The sequence below is a fragment of the Dromiciops gliroides genome, chromosome 6 (assembly GCF_019393635.1).
Source record: "Dromiciops gliroides isolate mDroGli1 chromosome 6, mDroGli1.pri, whole genome shotgun sequence".
Classification (NCBI taxonomy): Eukaryota; Metazoa; Chordata; class Mammalia; order Microbiotheria; family Microbiotheriidae; genus Dromiciops; species Dromiciops gliroides.
The window spans coordinates 25,049,899-25,075,075 of NC_057866.1; the positions used below are offsets into that span (position 1 = coordinate 25,049,899).

General features: G+C 46.3%; 1 protein-coding gene and 1 long non-coding RNA gene across 4 annotated transcripts in view; one reads left to right on the plus strand and one right to left on the minus strand.

The window, feature by feature from the left end:
• LOC122732348 (transmembrane protein 263-like) overlaps positions 1-25,177 on the minus strand; it is a 358,587-nt gene that overhangs the window by 191,722 nt on the left and 141,688 nt on the right. The window lies entirely within an intron of this gene.
• LOC122732350 lies at positions 18,474-22,289 on the plus strand. The gene is made up of 3 exons (XR_006353618.1): positions 18,474-18,564; positions 21,401-21,579; positions 22,170-22,289. It is a non-coding gene; the product is annotated as an uncharacterized LOC122732350 (long non-coding RNA).

Consider the following 25,177-nt stretch of genomic DNA (forward strand, 5'->3'; position numbering starts at 1 on the left):
CACTGGATACTCACAACCACCTTGTGAGGTAGGTGCAATCACCATCCCATTTTACAGATAAAGAAATTGAGTCTGAGGAAGGAGAAGTGGGTGCCTGAGGAAGGACTCGATCTCCTGTCTCCCTAACTCCAGCATCTTCTCTACTACGCTGGGCTGCCTGAAGAATAGAGAATTTGCAGAACGCATGATCACCGTCTTAGAGTGGAAGACTTGAAAGGCCATCATGTGTGAGATGGATTAGCTTTGGTCTTCTGGGCCACGGAGGGCAGAACAAGGAGCAGTGTGTAGATGGTGTAGGGAGGCAGGTTTCAATTGGGTGTTATTTTCTGACACTTGGAGCTGTCCCACATTGGAATGGGTTACCTCAGAAAGTAGTGAGCCTCCCATCCCTGGAAGTCTTCAAGACAAAGGTGGGATGACTGTTTGCTCAAGGAGCCTGTAGGTGGGGTTAGATTAGATAGCCTCTGGAGCCCCTTCCAACTTGGGAATTCTGGGGCTTGGAGACGTGGCCATTCTGAATGTGTTGTGATAAATCTGTCTTACAGCCGATTTTATTATTTTGTATTAAAGGCTATTCCAGAAGAAATGTAGTTTTATTCTGTTTGAGCACCCACAGTGATTCCATGAGAAGCACAGCTGTCACTTCCAGATTTCACTCATTTTGTGCCCTAATTTCCCTCTGACCAGGGCCCCCAGGCCTGTGGTACCTTGCAGGGCTGCATTAAGAGAGCCCCAGCCCCTCAGTGAGGATGCTGCTGCCCTCTGTCCTGTTGCCATAGAAACAAATGCATTTGGCAGAGGACAAAGCACAGGAGAAACAGGAGAGCAGGAGATGGATGGAAACTCACCAGTGTGTTACGTGGTGTTTACAAAAAGCATCCTTTGAGGCGGGGTTGGGGTGGGGGTGGGGGTGGGGGACGGCAATAAAGGTTTTACTGCTGCTTTTTTTTTTTTTTTTAAAGGAAAAAATCTTGTTGCACCCATGGCTGGATGGTTGGGGAAGGGTGGATGGATGGCTTGTCTTTGTTCTCTTAGAAACAGATACTGGCCAATCACAGCCTGGGAGCTGCTAAGCTCAGCTGTGTTACCACAACTCAGCCCTCCTCTCACTGAAGCTGGCTCACAGCTCCTGGAGGGGAGCAGTTACAAAAGAGCCGTCAAGTTGGAGTGGGTCACTTGCTATCATTTCTTGTGTCTGTCCCCTTCTCTCCACTCACAGTCACGATGCTGGCGGGTACCCTAAAAAGTTATTGTCAGATAGATGGTCTCTGAGGTATCCCTTAGCTCCAAAGCTGGGATACCTGGAACAGCTCTGGTCCTCGGTTTCCTTTTATGTAAAATGAGGGGGGGCCTAGGTTGAGGGTTCTTAACGTGGGGCCTGCGAACTTTTAAAAAGGTATTTTAATAGCTCTATTTCAATGTAATTTGGTTTCCTTTGTTTTTTACTTTATGCACTTAAAATCATGATTCTGGGGCAGGGGTGTCCATAGACTATGTCAGACTGGTGAAAGGGGCATATGACTCACAAAATGTTAATAGCCTCCAGACTAGATGAGCTCTGGGATCTTTTCTAGTCAGAAAGCAATAATTCTATCACCCCAGGAATTTCCTGGGCTCCCCATCAGGCTTACTGGAAGACAGAAGTTTTATTCACTCATCCCATGTTCCTTGCTTCCAGGGGTTGGGTGGGAATGTGATAACATGGGTGTGGAGGGGAATGGGACCACTCTTCTGAGACAAGTAAACGATTGTTACTGGTAGCTTTATTTTTCTGTAGGTTTTTTTTTTTTTTTTTGCAGGGCAATGAGGGTTAAGTGACTTTCCCAGGGTCACACAGCTAGCAAGTGTCGAGTGTCTGAGGCAGGATTTGAACTCAGGTCCTTCTGAATCTAGGGCTGGTGCTTTATCCACTGCGTCACCTAGCTGCCCCCTTTTCTGCAGTTTTTTAAAGGTCTGTCATGGCCTTGGCATGATAAAATGGGAGGAAAGATGGACTTGGAGCCGAGAAACCAGAGTTGAAATCCCGCCAGTGACTCTTCCTAGCTGCGTGACCCTGGGCAGGTCACTTCGTTTTTCTTCACCTCTGCGTCCACCTCTGTGAGATGGGGCTGGACTGACCACCTCACGGGGCTGGTAGGAGGATGCTTTTACTTGGGTGACCTTGGGCAAGTTGTTTGAACTCCCTGGCCTTCTGTCTCTTCATCTACAAAAGGGGTTGCTTCCGAGGTCCCTTCCTGCTCAGGAAAGCACATTGTGAACCATGAAGCAATATGGATGGGAGTGGTTATTATTATTATACTCTAATCAACCTTTGTAACACAGATGTGGGGAGATCCTAAAGGTCATTGTGTCCAGACTCCTTCATAGGAAAACTAAGACTAATTTAGATGACATCCCCATGGGAGGACAAGCAGGTGGCAAAGGGGGCTCTTTCTACTCTGGATTCCTCCCTTTCCCGTCTGGGCTTATGGATCTGTGATGAGTTAGAGGGTTTTTTGCAGTCCCCGAGTCTCCCTGATTGCCCATGTGAGTTGTAAGGTAGGGCAAACTGTACAAAGAAGTCTGGCTCAAGCCCTAGAATGTAAGGTCGCTAAGCTTTGGTCTTCTCCACAAAGAGAAAATGCCCAGAAAACAGACCATTTTTATACAGCTTTGAATCCCTCCGGTATCTCTCTGGTAACAAGGCTTTCCACATATTAGGTGCTCAGCAAAAGTTGGGTGAATGAATAAGGGGAGTTATTCAATGAATGAATGAATGAATGAATGAACAAGTAGATGATCAGATCTCAAAACTAGTGCTGGAAGAGACCTAAGAGCCATCTATTTCAATCCCTTAATTTGACAGATAAGGAAACTGAGGTCCTGAGAAATTATATGATTTGTCTAAGCTCACACAGGTACTGACAGAACTGGGATTTGAAACCAGGGCCTCTGACTTTTTTGGAAAGGCAGAGAAATGAACAACGATGGCCAGTCATTCAGTTGTTTTCAGTTGTGTCCGACTCTTCATGACCTCATCTGGGGTTTTCTTGGCAGAGATACCAGAGAGGTTTGCCATTTCCTTCTGTTTATTTTATAGATGAGGAAACTGAGGCAAACAGGGTGAAATGACTTGTCCAGGGTAACACAGCTAGTAAGTATTTGAGGCAGAATTTGAACTCAGGTCTTCCTGACTCTGGGCCCAGTGCTCTATCCACTGTATCATGTAACCAGCACTTAATAAATGCCCCTTAAATGTGAAGTGAGAAGAAAAGGTGGCCCAGGAAAGGGGCTGTGCCTTTTATGTCTCTCTACACTCTCTGGGTGATCCCAGGAGATCCCTGAGGACAGGAAGGCAGGGCCTATGGGACTCAGAGAAGGCCTGGCCGGCCTTGAGGGACCATTCTCTCCCTGCCAGAGGCAGGAGTCACCAGGTGTGCACCAGTATAAAGATACCCATTCAAACAAGACTTCGAACCCATGCCATTTTCATGGGCTCCCCCTTCCAGCTTGCTTTTTTGTTTGTTTGTTTGTGGTTTTTGGCAGGGCATGAGGGTTAAGTGACTTGCCCAGGGTCACACAGCTAGTAAGTGTCAAGTGTCTGAGGCTGGATTTGAACTTAGGTCCTCCTGAACCCAGGACCGGTGCTTTATCCACTGCGCCACCTAGCTGGCCTACCCCCAGCTTGCTTTTTGTATGTTGTCTTCTTCCTGTTGGAATTTAAGCTCCTTGAGGGCAGGAGCTGTCTCTCTTGTTACTTGTATTTGTATTCCTGGAGCCTAGCATGGTGCTTGGCACAAAGGAAGCACGAAACAGAAAGACAAATAAATGCTCATTTCCTTCCTTTCATAGATTCAGTGATAGTCTCTCTGCAGTTCACCCCCAGAGCCACAGTTCCAGACTTAATCTCTCACCCAAACTTCAGTCTTGTATTTCCAACTGCTTACTGGATCTTAAAATCGGATGTTCTGTGGGCAACTCGAACTCAACACATACTAAATAGAACTCAAGATCATTTTCACCAAAGTCATCCCTATTCTGAGCCTTTCTACATCGACGGAGATCTCCATCCTTCCAATCACTCATGAGCACCACCTTGATATCACCCTCCACTGCTCCCTTTTCCTCACTCCACATATCCAAGTAGTTGCCAAATGAAGTGGGTCATCCTTACTTCCATGTCTCTTACAAGTGGGTCATCCTTACTTCCATGTCTCTTACATCTGTTCTCTGCACTCTACAAATATCCCCATCATCCTAGCTTCAGCTGTAGGTGATCTTGGAAGGCTTCCTGGAGGAAATGCAATCTGAGCTAGATTGTAAAAGACTGTATGTAGTTGTGGTAGTGGTAGGGAGTACGTGGTGGAATTCAGGCAGAGGAAATTGCATAAGCAAAGTAGGATCATACAAGTCATGTTCATGAGTTGGTGAACAAATTAGTTTGACCAAAACACAGGGTTCAGAGAGGGGAGAAACTGGAGATAAGGTAGGTTGGGGACCAATTAGAGAAGGCCATGAAAACAAGGTTAGGCTATGGGGCAGATGTTCATAGGTACATAAACCTAGGACCATAGTCCTTTATGACTCAGTTCAATTCCCCTACCTCCTCTGTGAAGTCTTCTTTTACCAAAGAATTGTAGGATTTAGAGCTAAGGGGACCTCAGAGACTGTACAGTCTACTTCTTAACCTGGGATCCATGAAATTTTAAAAAATTTTCTAATAAAGATATACCTTCTCTTCTCCTCCATTGTGAAAGCAAGAAAAAACAAAATCCCTTGTTACAAATATGTACAGTCAAGAAAAACACATTCCTGCATTGTCCATGTCCAAAAAGTACATGTTTCAATCTGCATTCTGAATCTATGCTCTCTCTTTCAGAAGGTCAGTAGCCTATTTTATGAGTCCTCTGAAATCATGGCTGGTCATTGTGTTGATCAAGCTTCGTAAGACTTTCAAAGTTGATCGTCTTTACAATATTGTTACTGTATAAATTGTTCTCCTAGGTCTGTTCACTACACTCTGCATCAGTTCATACAAGTCTTTCCAGATTTCTCTGAAACTGCTCCTTTCATTTCTCAAAACAGTAGTACTACAGCACATTCATATATCATAATTTGTTCAACCATTCCCCAATTCACAGGTGCCACTTTATTATCTAATACTTTGCTACTGCAAACAGACCTGATATAAATATTATTGTACGTTGAGTCTTTTTCCTTTTTCCTTGATCTCTTTGGGGTATAGACCTAATAATGGTATCCCTGAGTCAAGGTAATTCACAGTTCAATAATTTTTTGGGCATGGTTCCAAATTGCTTTCCAGAATGGCTGGACCAGTTCACAGTTCCACCAACAGGACATTAACATACCTGTTTCTCCATAGTCCCTCTAGTATTTGTCATTTTCTTTTTGTTGGTCGACGTTGTCAGTCTCATGGCTGTGAGGTTGCATTTCAGAATTGTTTTAATTTCCATTTCTTTAATTTTAGTGATATTTATTAATAGCTTGGAATTCTTCCTCTGAAAACTGCGTGTTCAAATCCTTTGACCATTTATCCACTGGGGAATGGTTTTTATTCTTACAGATTTGAATCAGCTCCCTATATATCTTAGAAAGGAGACCTTTCTTAGAGATACATGTTGCAAAGATTTTTCTCCCATTCAACCTGCTTCTCTTCTAATTTTAGCTGCATAACCTTTAAAATTTTATGTAATGAAAATTGTCCATTTTACTTTCTATGATCCTTCCTAGTTCTTTTTTTTTCATTAATTCCTACCTTAGCCATAGAATTACTCTCTAATTTGTTTATTATGTCATTCTTTATTTCTAGGTCATGCACCCACTTGAAGCCTATCCTGGCATATGGTGTGAGATATTGGTCTATCCCTAGTTATTGCCTGACTGCTTTCCAGTTTTCCCAACATCTTTTGTCTAGTTCTTGCCCCAATAGCTGGGATCATTGAGTTTGTCAAACATTAGGTTACTGTGCTTCAGCACACAGTAAATCTAATCTGTTCTACATATCTTAACCAGTACCAACTAGTTTTGGTGATTACTACTTTGTAGAATAGTTTGAGACCTGGCCCATTTCCTCTCCCTCCCCCATCTTTTCCCCCCATAAGTTCCTTTGAGACTCTTGACTTTTTGTTCCTGCAGATGAAATTTGTTATTATTTTTTCTAGCTCTCGAAAGTAATTCTTTAGTAATTTAATTGTAATAAGTGAACTAATTTAGATAAAATTGTCTTTTTTATTATATATTGGATAATATTATATATTACTCATGAGTCATTAATATTCTCCTGTGTGATTTTTTGCTTTTAAAAATATTTTGATAATTATATTTCAATGAAATTGGTTTCCTCTGCAATCCTATGTATTTTATTTTATGCATTTAACCATTTCCTAAGAAGGGCTTTACCAGACTGCCAGAGGGATGAATGACAGAAAACAAGATGAAGAACCTATGGTCTAGGGGGAAGCTAGGTGGTGCAGTGGATAGAGCACTGGCCCTGGATTCAGGAGAACCTGAGTTCAAATCCGGCCTCAGACACTTGACACTTACCAGCTGTGTGACCCTGGGCAAGTCACTTAACTATCATTGCCCCACAAAAAAAAAGAACCTATGGTCTAGTCCAGGCCATTCTCTTGGGAGGAGATTCCCTCTGCTATAAACATGATAGATAATGTTTACTCCCCTTTCCCTCCCCACTATCCCTTGACTGTGCACACACAGATACTTCACCTCTCAAAAACTGTGTGTCCTTGGGTAACTCTCTTCCTTTCTCTGGGATTCAGAGAGTGCTACTCTGTGTATTGAGTATGTGCAGGCCTGGCAGCCAACCCTCTTGTGGCTCAAGACTCAAGTTCATGGCCAGTTATTAGAGAATATTAGACAGAGAGAGGTCAGACAGAAAGGAGAGAGACTCTCCAGAGATGCAGAGTTGTTTCCCTGGGAGAAATGTGCATAATCAGGTACTTCTCCCCTGTCCTTCCCCTCCCACTTCAAGACCCCAGGCTTGGCAGCAAACAGGGGTGGAAGTGGAAGACTTCCTGGGCCACACCTGGGCCAGCAAGGATGTGACAATAGTAGACCTGCAGAGCTATTCCTAGACAAAGTAGAAGAGTTCTTGGTGCAAGCCAAGGACCTGGGTTACAACCATGAGTCGAGGAAACTAGTATATAAGAAGCCATGAGGCACAAAGCCATCAGTAGGTGAAATAAAGCCAGACTGCCCTTTGCTAGCTGTGTGAGTTATGCGGACAATGCAGTTCTGCAGATCAGCCCTTTAGCAAGCCTGAGGTTCTTCCTCTCCTGGGGTGGGGGGGAGCATGAAGTATCAGTTAAGTCTATCACCTCCTTGAGAAGGTGGGGCTCACCACTGATAAATGAATCTTGACCTCTGATCACCTCTAGTCTTTGCCTGTTTCTTGGAAATGTGCCTTTCAAACTGAGGGTAACCCTATATAGTCCCTGGAAGTCAGGCCCCAGGGAGGGCAGGGTTGCTAGACTCTCTATTGACCCCCAAATTCTTTCCCTTTGTTTGGAAGTGTGGGACACTTAGGATAGGATTGTAAATTGTGTAGGTTTTTAGGGAAGGTGGGACTCGTCCAGAGGGGTCGATTAACCTCTAGTAACCTTGAGTGCTTTCCCTTCCCCACTCAGGTTAGAAGAAGATTCCATAGGTCCTTGAGGAAGACAGGCCCATTGGAGAGGGAAGAGGAGTTGGTTCAATGGTTAACGGGCTGGTTTAGGAGTCCTTTGTGTTTTCTTTCAGGTGAAGAAAATCTGCCCTATTTTTGATGTTTTGTTAGTCTGAGTGCTTGCATGGTTTGGGAACCTGATTCAGATGTTCTCAGGGGAAAGTGGGTCAGAGTGTAAGCCAAATGGAAATTTTAGAGAGAAGCCCCCTGAGGAGAAGCTCAGACTGTGACTCTAGAGTTGAGTATGGGACATGGGATACACCTGTAGAATGAGGTCATCCTAGGTGCCTTTTCTTTTTTTTTGGTGGGGCAATGGGGGTTAAGTGACTTGCCCAGGGTCACACAGCTAGTAAGTGTCAAGTGTGTGAGGCTGGATTTGAACTCAGGTACTCCTGAATCCAGAGCCGGTGCTCTATCCACTGCGCCATCTAGCTGTCCCATGGTGCCTTTTCTAATAAAAATCACCCTTTTCTTCTCCTCCATTGTGAAAGCAAGAGGAAACAAAATCCCTCAGCTCTAACATTGTCTGTTCTATGTAAGTCCCATCCAGTCCCAACATTTTATGTTCTTATCTTTTCCTGTTCTGTGTTCTAAGACCCCTTCCAGGTATGGTGGTCTATGAGTTTGGTCCACACACAATCCCTGTCTTCTCTAATGTATCAATTAACAAGACAACTGAATCAATCAAAACATTTACAACTTGCCAAGGATTGTGCCCTTTCGGCATCAAGGTTCCAAGGATAAAGATGGAACAGTCCCATCTCCCACGAAGCTTCCTTTCACTTGGAAGAACAGCCTCTATAGCTGTCTACTCCTCATTCTCTCCTCACTATGTGCACACTGTAGCTGTCCCTCTGGCATATATTATATCCCATATAGCTATCCCCCGTTGCATACGCCATAGCTCTCCCCCCCCACATAATTCCCTTTCATTTCAGTTAAAGCCTCATGAAACACCAGTATGTGAAAACAATTAAGTTTTCATTTTAATTGGAAGCTTTTATTTATCCTTTTTTTTCCTTGTAAAGAAAGCAACCAAGGAATTGTCTTTCTGCAGGCAATAAACTGTCTGGTTGGCACTCTCTTTGAAGTGCAGAGAAGCCTCCTTCCCCCCATTCCCCTCCCTCCACCCCCTGCCCCCCATCCCTCCGGTTGGGAGCTGTCCACAGACAACTGATAGAAAATCCACTCATTCCACAGCTCTGAATACTGGCGACCTCTTTCACCAAGGGCATTTCCAAATGGGAGCCCTCCCCTCCCACATGCCTCCTCCCCACCTCCATGGCCCCAGGAACTTGGGCTCGATGACAGCACAGTCTGTAATGATGCCGTCGTCTTCGTTCACAGTGGGGAGGGAGAGTCAGGACAGGATGGCAAACACGGATTCATGACTCTCATTAGGAAAAATGGCACCGAGCAAATCAATTTTCCCAGATCCTGCAAGGCTGGGCTTTCTAATTACTCCATCATTAGGCAGCTCACTGCTTCCCTAGCTTCAAATACCCCCTCACCCTGAAGTGCTGGACTCACAAACAAGGCCCAATTTAATGAAGCCTCATCCCAAGTTGCCTGGAGTTCTTGGGAGGGGTAACAAAACAGTCTGTGTCCTCATCATGCCCCCTGGCTGAGGTTTCCCTTCTTATCTACCTCTAAGGCTTATGCTTTTTTTTTGCTCCTATTAACACCCACCACCCCATACCACCACTCCCAATACAATTTACTTCATTATTTTTTTCCTGAAAACCTTATCCATGCCACCTGCTGATTCTTGGGACTGATTAAGAATGCTGGTAGAAAGGAAAGGAGGGGTCACAGACAGAAGAGGAGGAGACCGGGGAGGGTAGAGGTGAGTGGGGAGCAATGTGACTCAATGTGTCCCCATGGAGACCCTTCTGACAGCATCTGTACATGCTCTATGAAGGATACCATTGGGTGGTATAATCAAACATTTTCAGGCTGAAGACCCTAGGGTCTAGTCCTCGTTCTTCTCATGAGTTCCTGTGTGACCAAGAGGAGGTCACATTCCCTCTCATTTGCTCATCTGGAAAAGCAGGGGACTAGACTAAAGAATTTTGAGAGTCCTTTCCAACTTTATACCTCACTGTGTTGTTGTTATTGTTGTCATTGTTCATCCTTCCTTCTCCAAGAGGACCAATGACGTCACAAGGATAATGCCTTGCCTTGCTTGGGAATTGGATTTAAGTGAGGCAGGGCTAAGCAAAGTCATCAGCCTCACTCTCTCCTCCACTCATCGAAATCCAATGGCAAGCCAAAAGTCAAGATGACTAGAGAGGTTATGGAATGACCAAAATTATCCAGGAAAAAGAGATGAGATAATGTACCTTTCTCTTTTCTTTGCAGAAGTGGGGGACTCTTGGGGTAGCATACTGTCCATACTATCACATTCAGTTGATGTGTTGGCTACTTTTGTTGGATTGCTCCCCCCCCCCCCCCGCTTTTCTCTGTTACGAGGGTGGTTCTGCGGGGTAGGGAAAAGAGGAGGGATATATTTGGAAATGAAGATGATAGAAAAAGAAAAGATATCAATATGAAGATCCCATTTCTACATTCAAAGGTCCCTTCTAGCTAGCCCAGTGCTCCATTCCATCTCCAGATAGGTGGTGCAGTAGATAGAGCACCAGACCTAGAGTCAGGAAGACCTGAGTTCAAACCTAGCCTCAAACGCTCCATGTGATCCTGGGCAAGTCACTTAATCCTGTTTGCCTCAGTTTCATCATCTGTCAAATGAGCTGGAGAAGGAAATGGCAAACCAAGAAAACCCCAAATGGGGTCACGAAGTGTCAGACATGACTGAACAACAATATCATAGTTGTTGGCCCTGGAGTCAGAGGTCCTGGGTTCATGTCGTACCTCTGACACTGGCCAGCTGTGTGTCCTTGGGAAATTAGCTTCACTTTGCTTAACCTCACTCCCAGGTCTGACATTCCACATTCTAAGGTTCCTCCTCTCTGTAAAACGAGGGGGTTGGACAAAGTGGCCATTGTGTCCCTTCCAGACCTATGTCTATGACTCTGATCTTTGTTCCCTGGTTCCCCAGAGACCCTGGCAAAGGATGCCCCATCTAGACAGATGGACACTGATGTAGAAGACAAAAACACCCGAGGGAAAAACTCACCCAGAGTCATTGAGGGGGAAGCTTCTGCCGGCAAACATATTTCCCCAAACTCTTTGACAAGATGGTAATTCTCCCTCCCCTGCTCCACACCCTCTTTAGACAAACAAATGTGCAATCTGCTCAGCAAACCTGGTTTGAGTGATTAGTGTTGTCAGACTAGATTTTCTTCGTGGAAAGTCGATCTTTATTTTTAATTTTTGCATCAGCTTCTGGGGACGGCCAGCTTCCCACAGTGCCCAAGATATGCCAAAGCTTGGAGGAAATCGAGGGAAAAAAGGCAGGACCTAGAAGAAAATCTGCTTGGGTGGATTTTCTGACTCCCCATGATAATCTCCTTGTCTTTTGTTCTTCTGAGGAGATGATATTTACAGGAGGGTGGGTTGTCAGATCCCAGTCAGTCCTTCCTCTGCTCCAGCTGCTTATTCCCTTACCTGAAGTCACAAGCCTCCATTTGTGACGAGGTTGCAGTTTCCTGGGTAACCAATTATGATGGACTAGGTGGAGGGCAATGAGTGTAGGTCGGGGATCACCAGCAGGAGAGGATGAGCCCTGGAGAAGGGAGGTCCCCAACAACACCCTTGTTGGCAATAAGGAGGTGGCACAGAGGTAGATGTATGGTAGGCCAGGCCGCAGCCAGGGCTGAGGTGGCGGACAGCTGCAGTGAGCCGGAAGGAGCTCTCATTCACAGCCTCATTCTACAGACAGAGAGAATGATACCAAGAGTCAGGACGGATGGGAGAAGTCTGGAGGGCTGGGCTGTAGAGGCCCCGGGGAAGATGGGCACACAGAAGAGGGAAGGGGACTTGGCTTTGATGGTCTGGGTGTAAGGGGCAGGCCCTTTGTGTTTTCTGTTGGGGGACATAAAGCCTGCCTTGTATTTGATGTTTTGTTCATCCGAGTGCTTATGTGAGAACCGAGGGCCCTTTTCTTTTTGTCCTGAAGACCAATGGGATGAGAAAAGGGGAGAATTTAGTAAGAAGTTCCCAAGATTGGGCTCATGGAGCATAAATTTAGAGATATAGCGTGTGCCATTTTACATTTCATGTTCTAAGGTTCCACCTAGCTCTGACATTCCATGTTCTAAGATTCTACCTAGTTCTGACATGCCATGTTCCAAGGCCCCTTCTACTTCTGACATTCCATGTTCTAAGGTTCTACCTAGTTCTGACATGCCATGTTCCAAGGCCCCTTCTACTTCTGACATTCCATGCTCCAAGGCCCCTTCTACTGCTGACATTCCATGTTCTAAGGTTCTACTTAACTCTGACATTCCATGCTCCAAGGCCCCATTCTACTTCTGGTATTCCATGTTCTAATGTTCCTTCTACTGCTGACATTCTGTGTTCTAAGGTTCTACCTAGCTTTGATATTCCATGCTCCAAGGCCCCTTCTACCTCTGATGTTCCATATTCTAAGGTTTCTTCTAGCTCTTGCATTCTACAGTCTAGGGTCCAGATCCCATCAGGCGTGAGCAGCAGTGCAGGGATTCAAAGCCAGGACTTTTCTTTGACTTCACACTCAGTGATCTTTTCATCACATCCCCCTGTGGTAAGCACATGCGCCAGGTGGTGACCAGATGCTTTTGTGATTCTGCTCCCCAGAGACTCAGAGAATTAAATAAACACACTCATAATTTGCTGACTGCTTCATCACCCCACTCCTAACCCAGCCCAGGCTTCACTGACTCTCCCATTCAGAACAGCAGCCAACATTTAGCCCCATCCCTTCTACATCACAAGGAGCTTTTGCATCCATTTGTCCATCTGACTCTCCCAACAACCTTGTGATGACCAAGGGGAGGCATCATCATCCCTATTTTTCAGATGGAGGGAACTGAAATATGTAGGAGTGAAATAACTCTGCCCAGAGTTGCCCAGAGATGAGGGCCAGGACTAGGACTCGAACCCAAGCTCTTCTGGCCTCGGGTTCAGAGGCCTAGATACTCAGCCCCCTCCCAGACACGGGGAAGTATCATAAGTCACTGCTCAAGACCAGCACTTAAGGTTCACAGATTTCTGTGTTTTTCAACTTGTTTGAGCCCCAGCTATGTGACAACCACTGCTATGTGACATCACTCCCTCGTGGGTTATTTTCACCATTAGAATACAAACACTTTGCTTTTGGACTTTTATGCTTTTTCATTCACTACAAGATGTGAGCAAGGTCACAAAGGGAGTAAGTGTCAAAAGAAGGATATGAACCCAGGATCAGGTCTCTGGTTCGAGATCTGTCACTGCCCCCTTACATTACGCCTCCTATCAAAGCACTGGCATCTGGCTTTCCCATCAGGGGGATACATTCCAGGACATGTGGCTCAACTAAAGTGTCCCCAAAGCTGCTGAATCAACAAGGGATTTCAGTGTGTTGAGGAAGGCCCCACCCTAGAGCCACAACTAGGAGTTCTGACATGTGTGTAGGAACCCAGGGACACCATGTGGTGTGTGTGTTTGTATGTATATAGCAGAGACAAAAATCCCAGGCCTCCTTTCAGGGAGCAGGAGGAATGTCCTGGGTGCCCCCAGAAAAGCCCACAACAGTTGGGTGCAGTCACATAAGGAAGAGAAGCAACTATTCCCCAGAGGGGCAAGCCCATGCCCCCCAAGCAGCTGACCCCCTAAATCCTCCTCTTACAAACCAGGGGAAGTGGACATTGGGAGAAATGGCAAGTAGGGGAAGGTCCTGGTGAAAAGGAAACCCATGAAGGGGCACCCTGGCCTTGGGATGGGGGGCAGCACCCAGGTCAGGTAAGAGAGCAGGAGCAGCCGTACTAGCCCACTATGATGATGAAGAAATATGGCACCAAGGAAATGATCCAGGGATGTGGCCTAGAAACCCCTGATGTTTGAGGGCTCTCCCATGGCCTCTAGACTGTGTTCCATTACCACAATGGGTTGTGAAACTAAGGGAAGTCAAGCAACCAAATGACAGCCCAGTCACCGGCTCCTCTTGGATGGCATGAAGGTTGCGGTCAATTGATTTTTCCTTCTGTCCAGTGTTTTGGAGCCTCGCGTTGCCTCTGTTCTCAGAACTCCTGCTGTCAAAGTTTGAATTCATGCCCTGGCTGCTCTCACATTTTCCTTCTGGACTCTCTCATGGCCACCAAAAAGCTCCTGGGATTCTGGGAACATCTGTTTCATTGCCAGGGAGCCCCCCCCCCCTCCACTCAAAGACCTAAGGCAGATCTGTATCACAGAACACAGAGGCAGGGGGTGGGTGGGAAACCACACCAACACAACCTGTTGGAGAGGGAAGAGATTTTAGAACAAGGAATGTCAACATTCAAAGACATCTTAGAATACAGAATGTTAGAAATGGAAGGGACCTCAGAAAGGAATGTCAGAGCTGAGAGGGACTCGAGACTACAGAAGGTCAGAGTGGGAAGAAACTTTGGAATTTAGGGAGTCGGAGCAGGAAGAGATATTCCTGAAAACCTTGATTGTCTGGGCTTAGACCCCAGAATACCAGAGCCAGGGGGGGGATCTTAGAACACAGAATGTCAGAGCCAGAGGGGACCTTAGAACACAGAACGTCAGAGTCAGAGCGGGGGGTCTTAGAACACAGAATGTCAGAGTCAGAGGGGGCCTTAGAACACAGAATGTCAGACCTGGAAGGGGCCTTAGAACACAGAATGTCAGAGTCAGAGGGGGGGTTCTTAGAACACAGAACGTCAGAGTCGGGGGGGGTGTCTTAGAACACAGAACGGCAGAGTTGGGGGGGGGTCTTAGAACACAGAACGTCAGACCTGGAAGGGGCTTTAGAACACAGAACATCAGAGTCAGAGGGGACGTCTTAGAACACAAGGTGTAAGTACTGGACAGATCTTCCCATAATATATCTCAGAGCTGACCAGACCTTAGAGATTTTCTGTTCTATCCCCCATTTTTGGAAAATTAAGGCTAGAAGGGCTGGAGAGGCAGAGTCAGTTGCCGGGATGATTTAGTGGTGGAGCGAGGAATAGAGTCCAGGTCTCCGAGCTTTTAGATCAATGCCTCACTGGTGAAGATGAAGTGAAGAAGCCCGGGCTGAAATGCCCTGGGGGTGGGGGGAGAGAGCAGGCCTACTATATCTTTGTGGTGTGATTCCAAATCCGTTTTCTGAGCAAACAGTGGAACCAGATGGGACAGAGACAAGAGACTCTTTCCAAATTAGTCTTTAATAATTTAGTTTAACAAATTGAATCTAATTAAGTTGCAGTGGCTGAATACACATTGCTGTATATCTGAACAACGCTCAGAATCAAAAAGGGGATGGAATAGATGGCGAGGTAATTTTCTACTTCTCCTAAGCCACTAAGATGTTCAGAGAGTAGTTCTGACGAGGACCAACCCTGTTGGTAAAGGACCAGTTGTCTGGGTTTATGGATATCCAGGCCACTAACGTCTCCTTAACCCAGTCAGCCTAGTTGCTTGCCTCTTGACCACTTACATGCCCATTAGACTATTGGCTTGTCTGTTCTGCTCATGGTAATTAATTCAGTGAACAAATATTTCCTGCACACCTACAATGCACTGTGCCCTTTTCTCAGGGGAGAGACAGGGGTGATAGGCTCTGCCTTCAAGAGGTCTCCAGTCTAGTAGGGGAGAGAGTATATGGATGGCAGCAAAATGAGTACTTGATATGGGGTTGGAGGAGCCAGGTTCAAATCTCCCTTCTGCTACTTCCTTCCTGGGTGATGTTGGCCTCTCTGGCCTTCAGTATCCTCTTCTGTAAAAGGAGAAGTTGGGACTACATTGGATCCTGATAACATTCATGAAGCCCCCTGCCCTTTGTACATAGCGGGAGTGGTCTCTGAGTGTGACCACGGGATGAGTCAACTGCATCCTTTGACAGAGGAGGACATGGAGGGCCAGACTGAGGTCACACAGAACAGAAGTGGCAGGACCCAATCTTCTGACCCCACCTACTCTCCCAATGCTCTTCCCACTCCACAGAATGCCCCCTTCTTATCTGCATCATTCAGCTGGACCCTCCCTCGGCCACTGTCTTATCTTCCCTATCCCCTTCTCCCAAACCCACGCCACCCCACCTGCCCAGCATTAACACCCGACCCGACTCTCAGACTGGGACATCTCTCGACTTGGCTTCTCCTCTCACCCCTTCCCTGGCTCTGTCAGGCCGGTTGCTGCCTGTGATTGATCCACAGCGGAATCAAGGCATCCTTTATGAAGCTGCCCTCCTGACGGCCCATCTTTGCCGTCAGCTCTGACTGGCAAGTTTACAAGGTAAATTTAAAAATCTCCTGGACCAGGGAGTTAGTTTACATGCCTTTGGGGGCTTGCACAGCTCACAGGTTTATAATGAAAACAGACTTGTGAGTCCAGGGGGAAGATGAGAGGCGGAGGTAGTTTGCAGTCAGAGGATTCACACTTTGGAGAGCTCCGTTTGGGGGTGGGGGCTGTCTGGACTATGGGTCTCTGAAACAGTGAGGTCCCCAGAGCTATGTCTAGCAACCCATCCCTCTCCCTCGCTTTGACCAAGTCCTTCTTGTCTGCCCTTCAACTCTGGCTATGAGGACCCTCTATCTACCCTGATCATATACTGAATTAGTTTTTATATTTACTTATTGGTGTATGCTTTGTTCTATGTTGTAAGGTACCTCCTAGCTCTAACTGTCTAAGTTATATGTACTAAGTGTCTTTCCCAGCTCTTGACATTCTCAATTCTATAACCAAAGGTCCTTTCCAGTTGTGTTCTTGCTTCTAAGGTCATGTCTAGTTCTGACAGCCTAAGTTCTAAGGTCTCTCTTCTAGATCTAACATTGTAGGTTCTAAAGTCTCTCCTGGTTCTGACATTCTAGGTTTCCCTGGTAGAAGGACTGACTGCCACCCCACCACTCCCTTTTCACTGAGTTGACCTTGTAAGAACAATAAAACCCAGAAAACAATGAAGATAAATGAGGGCAGGCGCTTGGCTCCCCTTTCCCTGGATTTCAAGTGAAAAAAAAAGTGAAAAAAAAGCTAGTTAATGGGAATGAAAGAGAATGGTTCATCTTGACTGAGGGGCAGCTCAACTGGAAAGAAGATTAGATGTTTGAAAAGAAAGAAGTCCTAATGAACAAAGGACAGGGCTTTAAATGAGTAGGGGGGGGCAAGCAACTGATTGGATGAAGAATGAACATCTACAACTGTATAGTCAATGCATGAACAAATCTTGTTACTGGCTGATGAAATGTGGTTGTCATTGCCTGGATGGCCCATTAAAAGTCCAGAATCAGAGATTAGCATTGGAATTAAACACTGGGAGAGTTCAAGGAGAAAATAATCCAAATAAAATGCAATTTAAGGATTCATGGTAGGACTTTTTCCTTAAGCCAATCTCAGGTGACTTGGAATTTCTCTGCATGTGACTAGGTTCAGTTGAAAGATGCTGAATCTGGAGCCGGAGAACCTAGGTTCAAATCCTGCTTCTGCCTCTTCCAGCTTGAAATCTATGATCCTCTACCTCCAAGAGTCTTTCTGACTCTAAGAGGTTAATATGTCAAGTATTTGCCCCGACCTCACAGGGACACTGTAAGAAAAATCCTTTACAAACCTTAGTACAATGATGTAAATACATAAATGAACATGTTCCCTATTCAGTTCTAAGCCAATGGATCCCAACCTCTGATGCAACAGAAAGACCCACACCTTGGTCTCCATTTGGCTCTGCTTGTCACAGGGAACTTTACAAAGAGGAGATGAGGGGAGTTCCTGAACAACGCCAGGCTTGGGTCCTAACAAGCCCATGAGCAGGTTTCTGTGCTTGGCTTTTGCACCTTCCTTATCACCAGCTGGTTGATGGGCACAAGAGCTCTGGGAGTGGCTTCTAGCCTCCATAGCCATCATCCAGGGAAGCAACTCATGGAGGGAGTCCATCCCCAACCAACTGCCCTTCCAGGCAGGCCAGCCAGCTGAGCTGAAGCAGCTTGACCCCCTGAGGGAGAGACAAGAGGAAGCACGTGCTAGGAAAGGCAAACTGGTCATTCTTTTCTCTTTTGGAGACACCCAAGAGCCTTGGGCAGAGTCATGCTTTCAAGCCCTTCCCTGCAGTCATCATTCTGGGAAGGAGCCCCTGTGGAGATGCATTCTGGCCATTTCCTAGCTCCCTCTTTCCCACTTTGGGCTTAGGAGATTGATTTTTTAAGCCCAAGTACAGAATTTTACATTTACCCCTTTTGACTCTCATCATGTCTGATTCAGTCCATCCTTTTTGGGTCTTGTCTCTAGTATCCAGCTCATTAGCTACCACAACCTTTGTATCATCTGCAGATTTGATAAGCAAACCATCTGTGTCTTCACCCGAATCACGCCACCTTATTTTAAAATGACATGTGGTATGTGGGAGGGGGTACATGCCAGCCTTAGTTAGGAACACAACACTTCCCCCATTGGAATATCAGATTTCATTTACACTGTTTAGGTCTACAATGCCTCTTCCAGAAACATAACCCCTCTTAGTGTGAGGGCCACTTGCCCTAGGGGAAAAGAACTACATATGTAGATGTCTTACCAGTGGAGTGGATCAAGGGCATTTTCTTTGTACACAAAAGACAACAGGTTCTCCCTGTAAACACAGATGTCCACCTTGCAAGAAATGTGTAAGATCATGGATGAGTAATAAGGAACTCTGGGCAGCCTGCCCAAAGGCATCCAACCCAGCCTAGTGGCAGAAGTAGAAGCAGCTTAAGCTGGTTGATGAAAAACCCGTTGATTTGGAGTCAAGGGACTCCAAGAGCCAGCGCTTCTACTCATGACTTGATGGGACGTAGGTAAGTCACTCTGGCTCCATCTTTTTTTAAAGCAGGGATCTGATTAGATGGCCTCGAAGTCTCCTTTTGGATCTAAGTTCGGTAACTCTACATTTATGATTTCATCTGAACTAAAGGTCTAAGGTCTGAAGGACATTAAGGGCAGCTCTAAATGAAAAAGAAAAAGACAAGTGGGGAAGCAGAACAGAATTGATAAAAATGGAAAGTTTGACTCACAGGATTAGGGCTGTATTTCCTCCTTGCCACCAAAGCAAATGAGATAATGCATGCAAAGCGCTTTGTGTCTGTAAAGTGCTCCAAATAGATGAGATATTATTATTGCCAGGTTCATGAAGCATGGAAATTCATGGCAAAAATACTCGCATAAAATTAGATTGTGTTGGAGGATTGGGAAGGGAGGGAGCATGGGGTGCTGAACATCCTGGGCCTGGGTTTGACTCCCCCCCCCCAACACTTATTGGCTATGTTCTCATGGGCAAATCACCTGACATGTGTCCTTCTCCCCAACCCACATCCAAGTTCTTTGGCCTGGGGTCTTGTAACCCTGTTATCCCATACCCTTGTGCGTTCCTGACCACTACCCATCCCTATACATCAAGAACTGGATATTTTGGAACTCAGATCTGGGGAGGGCCTTGAGAGTTCATATGGTCCAGTCCCCTACCTTCTCACAGACCGATGTCCCCAAAGCAGAAGTCCCCCTGCTGTTCTTGTGTCCTTCTCTCCAATTTCCTCCCAGTCAGAGTAATGATTGGATTGGTGGAGAACCAGAAGTCCCTGCATCTAGTTGACCTCTAAAAGATCCATTGGCTGTAGTTGGCTTTGGACTGTGGCTTGAACGCAGGTATGAAAGGGAGCGACCTGCTTGATATCTCTGATGTCATCATCTGTAAAGTGGGAATAATGACCTGGCTGTGTAACAGCCACAAGACCATGGTGAGGAAAGGACATGTAAAAGGCCACAGAAATGTGGACTGGGGTCAGGAGCGTGAAACCTAATGCCAAGGCTTGTCTGGCTCTTGGAGCAGGTCAAGTAGTGCTGGTGAGAGAAGGGAGGGAGGCTGGGCTCTTCCCCCGAGCACCCAGGAGGCAGCAGACAATCCCTGGGCTCTGGGCATCTGGTCATTTGGGTCATGGGGGTATTGAATGAATAAATGCTTGAGTGAATGAAAAAAGCATGTACTGAGCCTTTAGTGTGCCTTAATGAAGCCAGAAACTGTGTTTGGCCCCAGTGACACAAATACAGAGAGACAAAGGGACAGAGAGAGACAGAGAGAAACAGAGAGAGATACACAGAGACCCACACAGAGAGACAGACAGAGAAACAGAGAGACAGAGACAGCGAGACATAGAGAGACAGAGACACAGAGAGACACACACAGAGACACAGAGAAAAGAGATAGAGACAGAGACAAATGGAGAGAGATAGAGAGACAGAGAAACAAAGACACAGAGAGACAAAGAGACAGAGAGAAACAGAGATAGAGACAGAGAGATGGAGAGACAGACAGAAACAGAGAGACAAAAAGAGACAGAGACAGAGACACAGAGAGACACACACAGAGACAGACACAGAGAGAAGAGATAGAGACAGACAAACAGAGAGACAGACAGAGAGCTAGACAGAGACTGAGAAAGACAGAAAGAGATGGAGGCAGAGAGACAAAGAGACAGACAGAGACAGAGAGACAAAGAGACAGAGAGATGGAGAGACAGACAGAAACAGAGAGACAAAGAGAAAGACAGAGACAGAGAAAGAGAGAGACATACAGAGACAGACACACACACACACAGACACACAGAGAGAGAGAGAGAGAGAGAGAGAGAGAGAGAGAGAGAGAGAGAGAGAGAAAGAGAGAGATCCTGTCTTCAAGCAGCTTACATTCTAATATATAAAGAAGAGTGGTGCCCAGGCACTAGGACCCTGATGTGAGGGTGTGGCAGTTGCTGGTAGGTCTCAAAATGGGTAGTCCAAAACTGATGAAGATAATTGTAAGTCCTTTGAGGGCAGGCATTCTCTCTCTCTCTCTCTCTCTCTCTCTCTCTGTATGTGTGTATCCCAGTTATCCCAGTTCCAAGCACAGTACCTGGCACATAGAAGACCAGCATCTAGTAAATGCTTGGTGATCGGTCAATGCTGATGCCAGAGTGGATCTGGAGTCTATCTGGCTAGTCAACTGAGAGCTATGAAGTTGTGGATTATCTAGCTGCAGCTGCTCTACCACAGACTGGTAATGTTGGCTGCATGTGAAAGAAGTTGTCCTTCCAAAGGAGAGAGTGTGGGGAAGAGAACCCATAACTAGGAGCTAGACTGTGACAGGTGGAGTAACAGAAAAAAAGCAAAGGATTGGAAGGGAGGAGATGAGGCTTGACTTGGTCATTAATTAGGTGTAGGACCTTGTACCAGTGGCTTCTCCTCTCTGGGCCACAGAGTCCTTTGTACAACGGCAGTGTCAGAATTGGGAACACTGAGAACGTCTGTTTCAACATTCTGTAATCTATTTTCTAAGATCCTTTCTAGCTCAAGTATTCTTGGAATTTTCAGTGCTTAGCATGGAGCCTGGCTCACAATAGGAATTTAATAAATGCTTGTTGATTGAGTCTAAGACCCATTCCAGTACTAACACTCTATGTTGTATTCAGTGGCTAGGATCAACTCTGGTATTCTGCGTTCTTAAAGGCCCTTCCAGCATTGATATTCCATGAATCTGTGAGTCAGGGAAGGAGAGTTTCTCGGTTGGAAATTTGCCCAGTGATTTAAATTATCAGACTGGACATGCTCACGTCCTCTCCTAACTTCAGACTACCAATTACTCGCTTTTCTTTTTTTTTAAAGGGGTCTTGGATCATAAACATATTGATTTTACATCAAAAGGACAAGGTGGACAATCACCACGAACAGAACACTCTGCAGAGAGGGGAGACACAGCGGAGACCTTTGGTTTTGCTGAATCATCTTGGAAAATGTTAATGCTGCACTGGGAAAGGCCAAAGGGACTTGTCTGCTTAATTCAGGTCTGAGCAATAACAGGGGCTAAGCTTTTTTTACATTCTTCATTTCTATAGCACCCTGCTGATTTAAAAAAAAAAAGCTACCTAGGAACTTTGACAAGTTTTAGCAAGGACAACACCTAAAGAGAAGGGGGATCACATCTTAAGTAGCCCAATCACCCCATACATTCCCTCTTTGAGGTGTTTATCAGAAAGGGGCCTGATTCTTACTACTGCACAACATAAGCCTAACTGAATTGCAGGGAAGTCTGTGAGACCACCCAGGTCCAGTTCTTGTTGAGTCAGGCTCCAGGGCCATCTGAGCATCAAAGCCATCAGACTGAATGGTGGGGGAGAGAACCATCTTCTCCTCTCTCTTCCTCATCAGGACAATATTATCTATTATGCTGGAAAAGGAAGGAGAAGGTGGTGGGGGCAATATGGCAGACCCCCAGGGGATGTGATGAATGATGAGCTGATATACCATGCAGCTCCTGGATATGGGGATGTGGTGTCTTCAGTGCTTATGTCTCCCCTGCTCCCCTCCCCAGAGTGTTTCTAATACAGTCCCCTGTAAGGGCAAATCAGGATTGATTTTGCTTTTATTCCTACAGTTCGTTAAAATGGAAGACCACCTGGACTGGGTGTCAGGCAATCTGGGTCTAGTCCCCAGCTTTGTTCTTCATTCATTCTGTGATCTTGAGCAAATTGCAGAGAATGACATCATCTTGTCTAAGCCATATCTGCTTGGGAATCTCCTCTACAACATCTCCAACTGTCATCCCACCTCAGCCTAAAGACGTCCCTTCATGGGGAGCTCTCTGCCTTCCCTGGCAGTCCATTTACTTGTGCACAGCTCTAGTCATTAGTGCATGCTCCCTGATGTTGTGCCTCAATCTACCCTCTGAGATTTCTGTCTACTGTTTCTAGTTCACATCGGCTCTCTAAGCCTCAGCTGTACTCATCTGTAAGGTGGGCACAAAGACAGTGGTAGTTTCTCACAAGACTATCGTGGAAAACAGATGAAGATGCTCTGAAAATGAAGCAGTATCTTAATATACGGTGATGTTTGGCATCACAGAGGGTCTTTCTGTTTGTGATGTGGGGCGTGCTACAAAAGTCGGCCTTGAAATGGATCTCCATGAGGCTGTCATGTGGCCCATTCATGGGGCTGAGGATGGCCCCAGCCTCTCTCCTCAGACTAGCTGGGTTGCTGCTTCCCCAGGGGACACCCCTGCGATGGCGCAGTGAGGACATCCATCACAGAGGCGCAACCACAGAAGCTTAGAGCTGGAGGGACCTTGGGTTTCATCTACTACAATGGCCTCATTTTTCAAGGGAAGGACCTGAGGCTCAGAGAAATGACCTGTGCCACCTGCCCCAGGCAAGTTCTTATCCTGGGGGCACATGGACAGATTTCAAGAGGGGTAGATGGGGAAAAAAATCTACAGCTTTTTTCACTGACCTCTAACTGAAATGTAGCATTTCCTTCAATCACTTTAAAGAATTATTCTGAGATGGGCTCATAGGCTTTGAATGGGGGGCGGTCTATGACACAGAAAGGGTTAAGAACCCCTGTTCTAAGACCATCAGTTATGGGTGAAATTGGCCCCCTGCATTGGTGGAGGGAATTTTAGCACTGGGAGTCCCCCCCATTCATGAAATCAGAGATTGGCATCCATACCCTCTCCTCTCCCCCAAACTATTCACAAGCTCTCCTAAGTGAGGTTAACTGGTAGCCTATTTGACAGATGAGGGGACTGAGGAACAGGGATACAAAGTTCAGCCTGGGGAGGGAGTGGGGGAGGGAAGCAAGACGTGGCAGGAACACAAACTTGTGTCCTTGTGTAATGATCACAGAAGGAATCCCAGTCTCTCTGATGCCGTTCCTTGGCCCAGGTTTTCTGATGGAGAAATAATGGTCTTGCCACATGGCACCACGGGAACTGTGGAAACCACAGAGCCCCCATTATCTGAAGTGCAGGACTGATGGGAAAATATAAACTCCTGATTAGTGTTTTAATTTTAAGGATCTTTAGAGGAGGCTAAACAGCATGGGAGGGCCAACTGAGAAAGGCGGCATTATTAAAGCAATAAATCCACTCTGGGAAAGGATGGGAGAGGAGGGCAGAGAGGCTTTCCTTGGGATACCCTGGGGGTGGAGAGGAGAGGAGAGGAGAGGAGAGGAGAGGAGAGGAGAGGAGAGGAGAGGAGAGGAGAGGAGAGGAGAGGAGAGGAGAGGAGAGGAGAGGAGAGGAGAGGAGAGGAGAGGAGAGGAGAGGAGAGGAGAGGAGAGGGAGGAACAGAGTGTTGGGAAGGTTGGAAGGAGAGCAAGCACAGCCAAAGGATAGACCCCAGGCTGAGGGCCAGTCCCCTCCACTCCCTACTCATCCTTGAGTTGCTATGTGACCTTGGGAAAATCACCTCTGCACCTTGGCCCCAAGTTCCCCATCTAGAGGGGGGCCGGAGGGGTCTGTGATGACCAAAAAAAGGAAAAGGGACCAGGGTGCCGAAGCCTCCTTTGCCATTTTCAGGGCCCTGGCTGAATTAGCACATGGAGAATGGGATCCCATCCAAGACTGGGATTGCCTCCTGATAAAGCTGTGGCTAAACCCCACACGCTCCCTCTCTTGCACCTCAAGCAGCCTTCAGATTAGCTAATTAGATGAAGGTGGCTGAGCTCGGGAGCCCGGCCTCCCTATTGCTTTCTCACTGTCTGGGTTGAAAAGTAGAATGCTGAGCCTCTTGGGATCGTGGTGGAGAAGGAGTGAACTGGAAGTGCTTATTTCTCTTCCTTCTCCATGAGTCCCAGGAACTGCTTCTCCTGTTCCTAACAGGGTCTATAGCTCTACTCCTATGTCAGAGAGACAACAGAATGTCAGAGCTGGGAGGGGCCTAAGAACAGGGAATGCCAGAGTCGGGAGAGACCTTAGAACAGAAGATGTCAGAGCTGGGAGAGGTTTTAGAACACAGAATCTCAGAGCTGGACAGGGGTTAGGGGGAACCTTAAGAACACAGAATATCAGAGCTGGACAGGGGTTAGAGGGAACCTTAGAACATAGAATGTCAAAACTGGGAGGGACCTTAGAACATGGAATGTCAGAGCTGGGAGGGGCCTTAGAACAGGGAATGTCAGAGCTGGGAGAGGCTTTAGAACACAGAATGTCAGAGCTGGACAGGGGTTAAGGGGAACTTTTGAACATAGAGTATCAGAACTGGGAGGGACCTTAGAACAGGGAATATCAGAGCTGGGAGGGGCCTTAGAACAGGGAATGTCAGAGCTGGGAGAGGCTTTAGAACACAGAATGTCAGAGCTGGACAGGGATTAGGGGGAACTTTTGAACATAGAATATCAGAACTGGGAGGGACCTTAGAACAGGGAATATCAGAGCTGGGAGGGGCCTTAGAACAGGGAATGTCAGAGCTGGGAGGGGCCTTAGAACAGGGAATGTTGATTTTGAATGGGGTTTTAGATTCATAATAGTGCTTTCCACACAATAGATATTTAACAACTATTTGTTGATTGAATGAACAAAAATAGGATGTAGACCTTGAAGAAAACTTAGAAATAATTCAGCTCCATCCCCTTGTATTTTAGACAAGGAAACTGAGGCCCAATGAG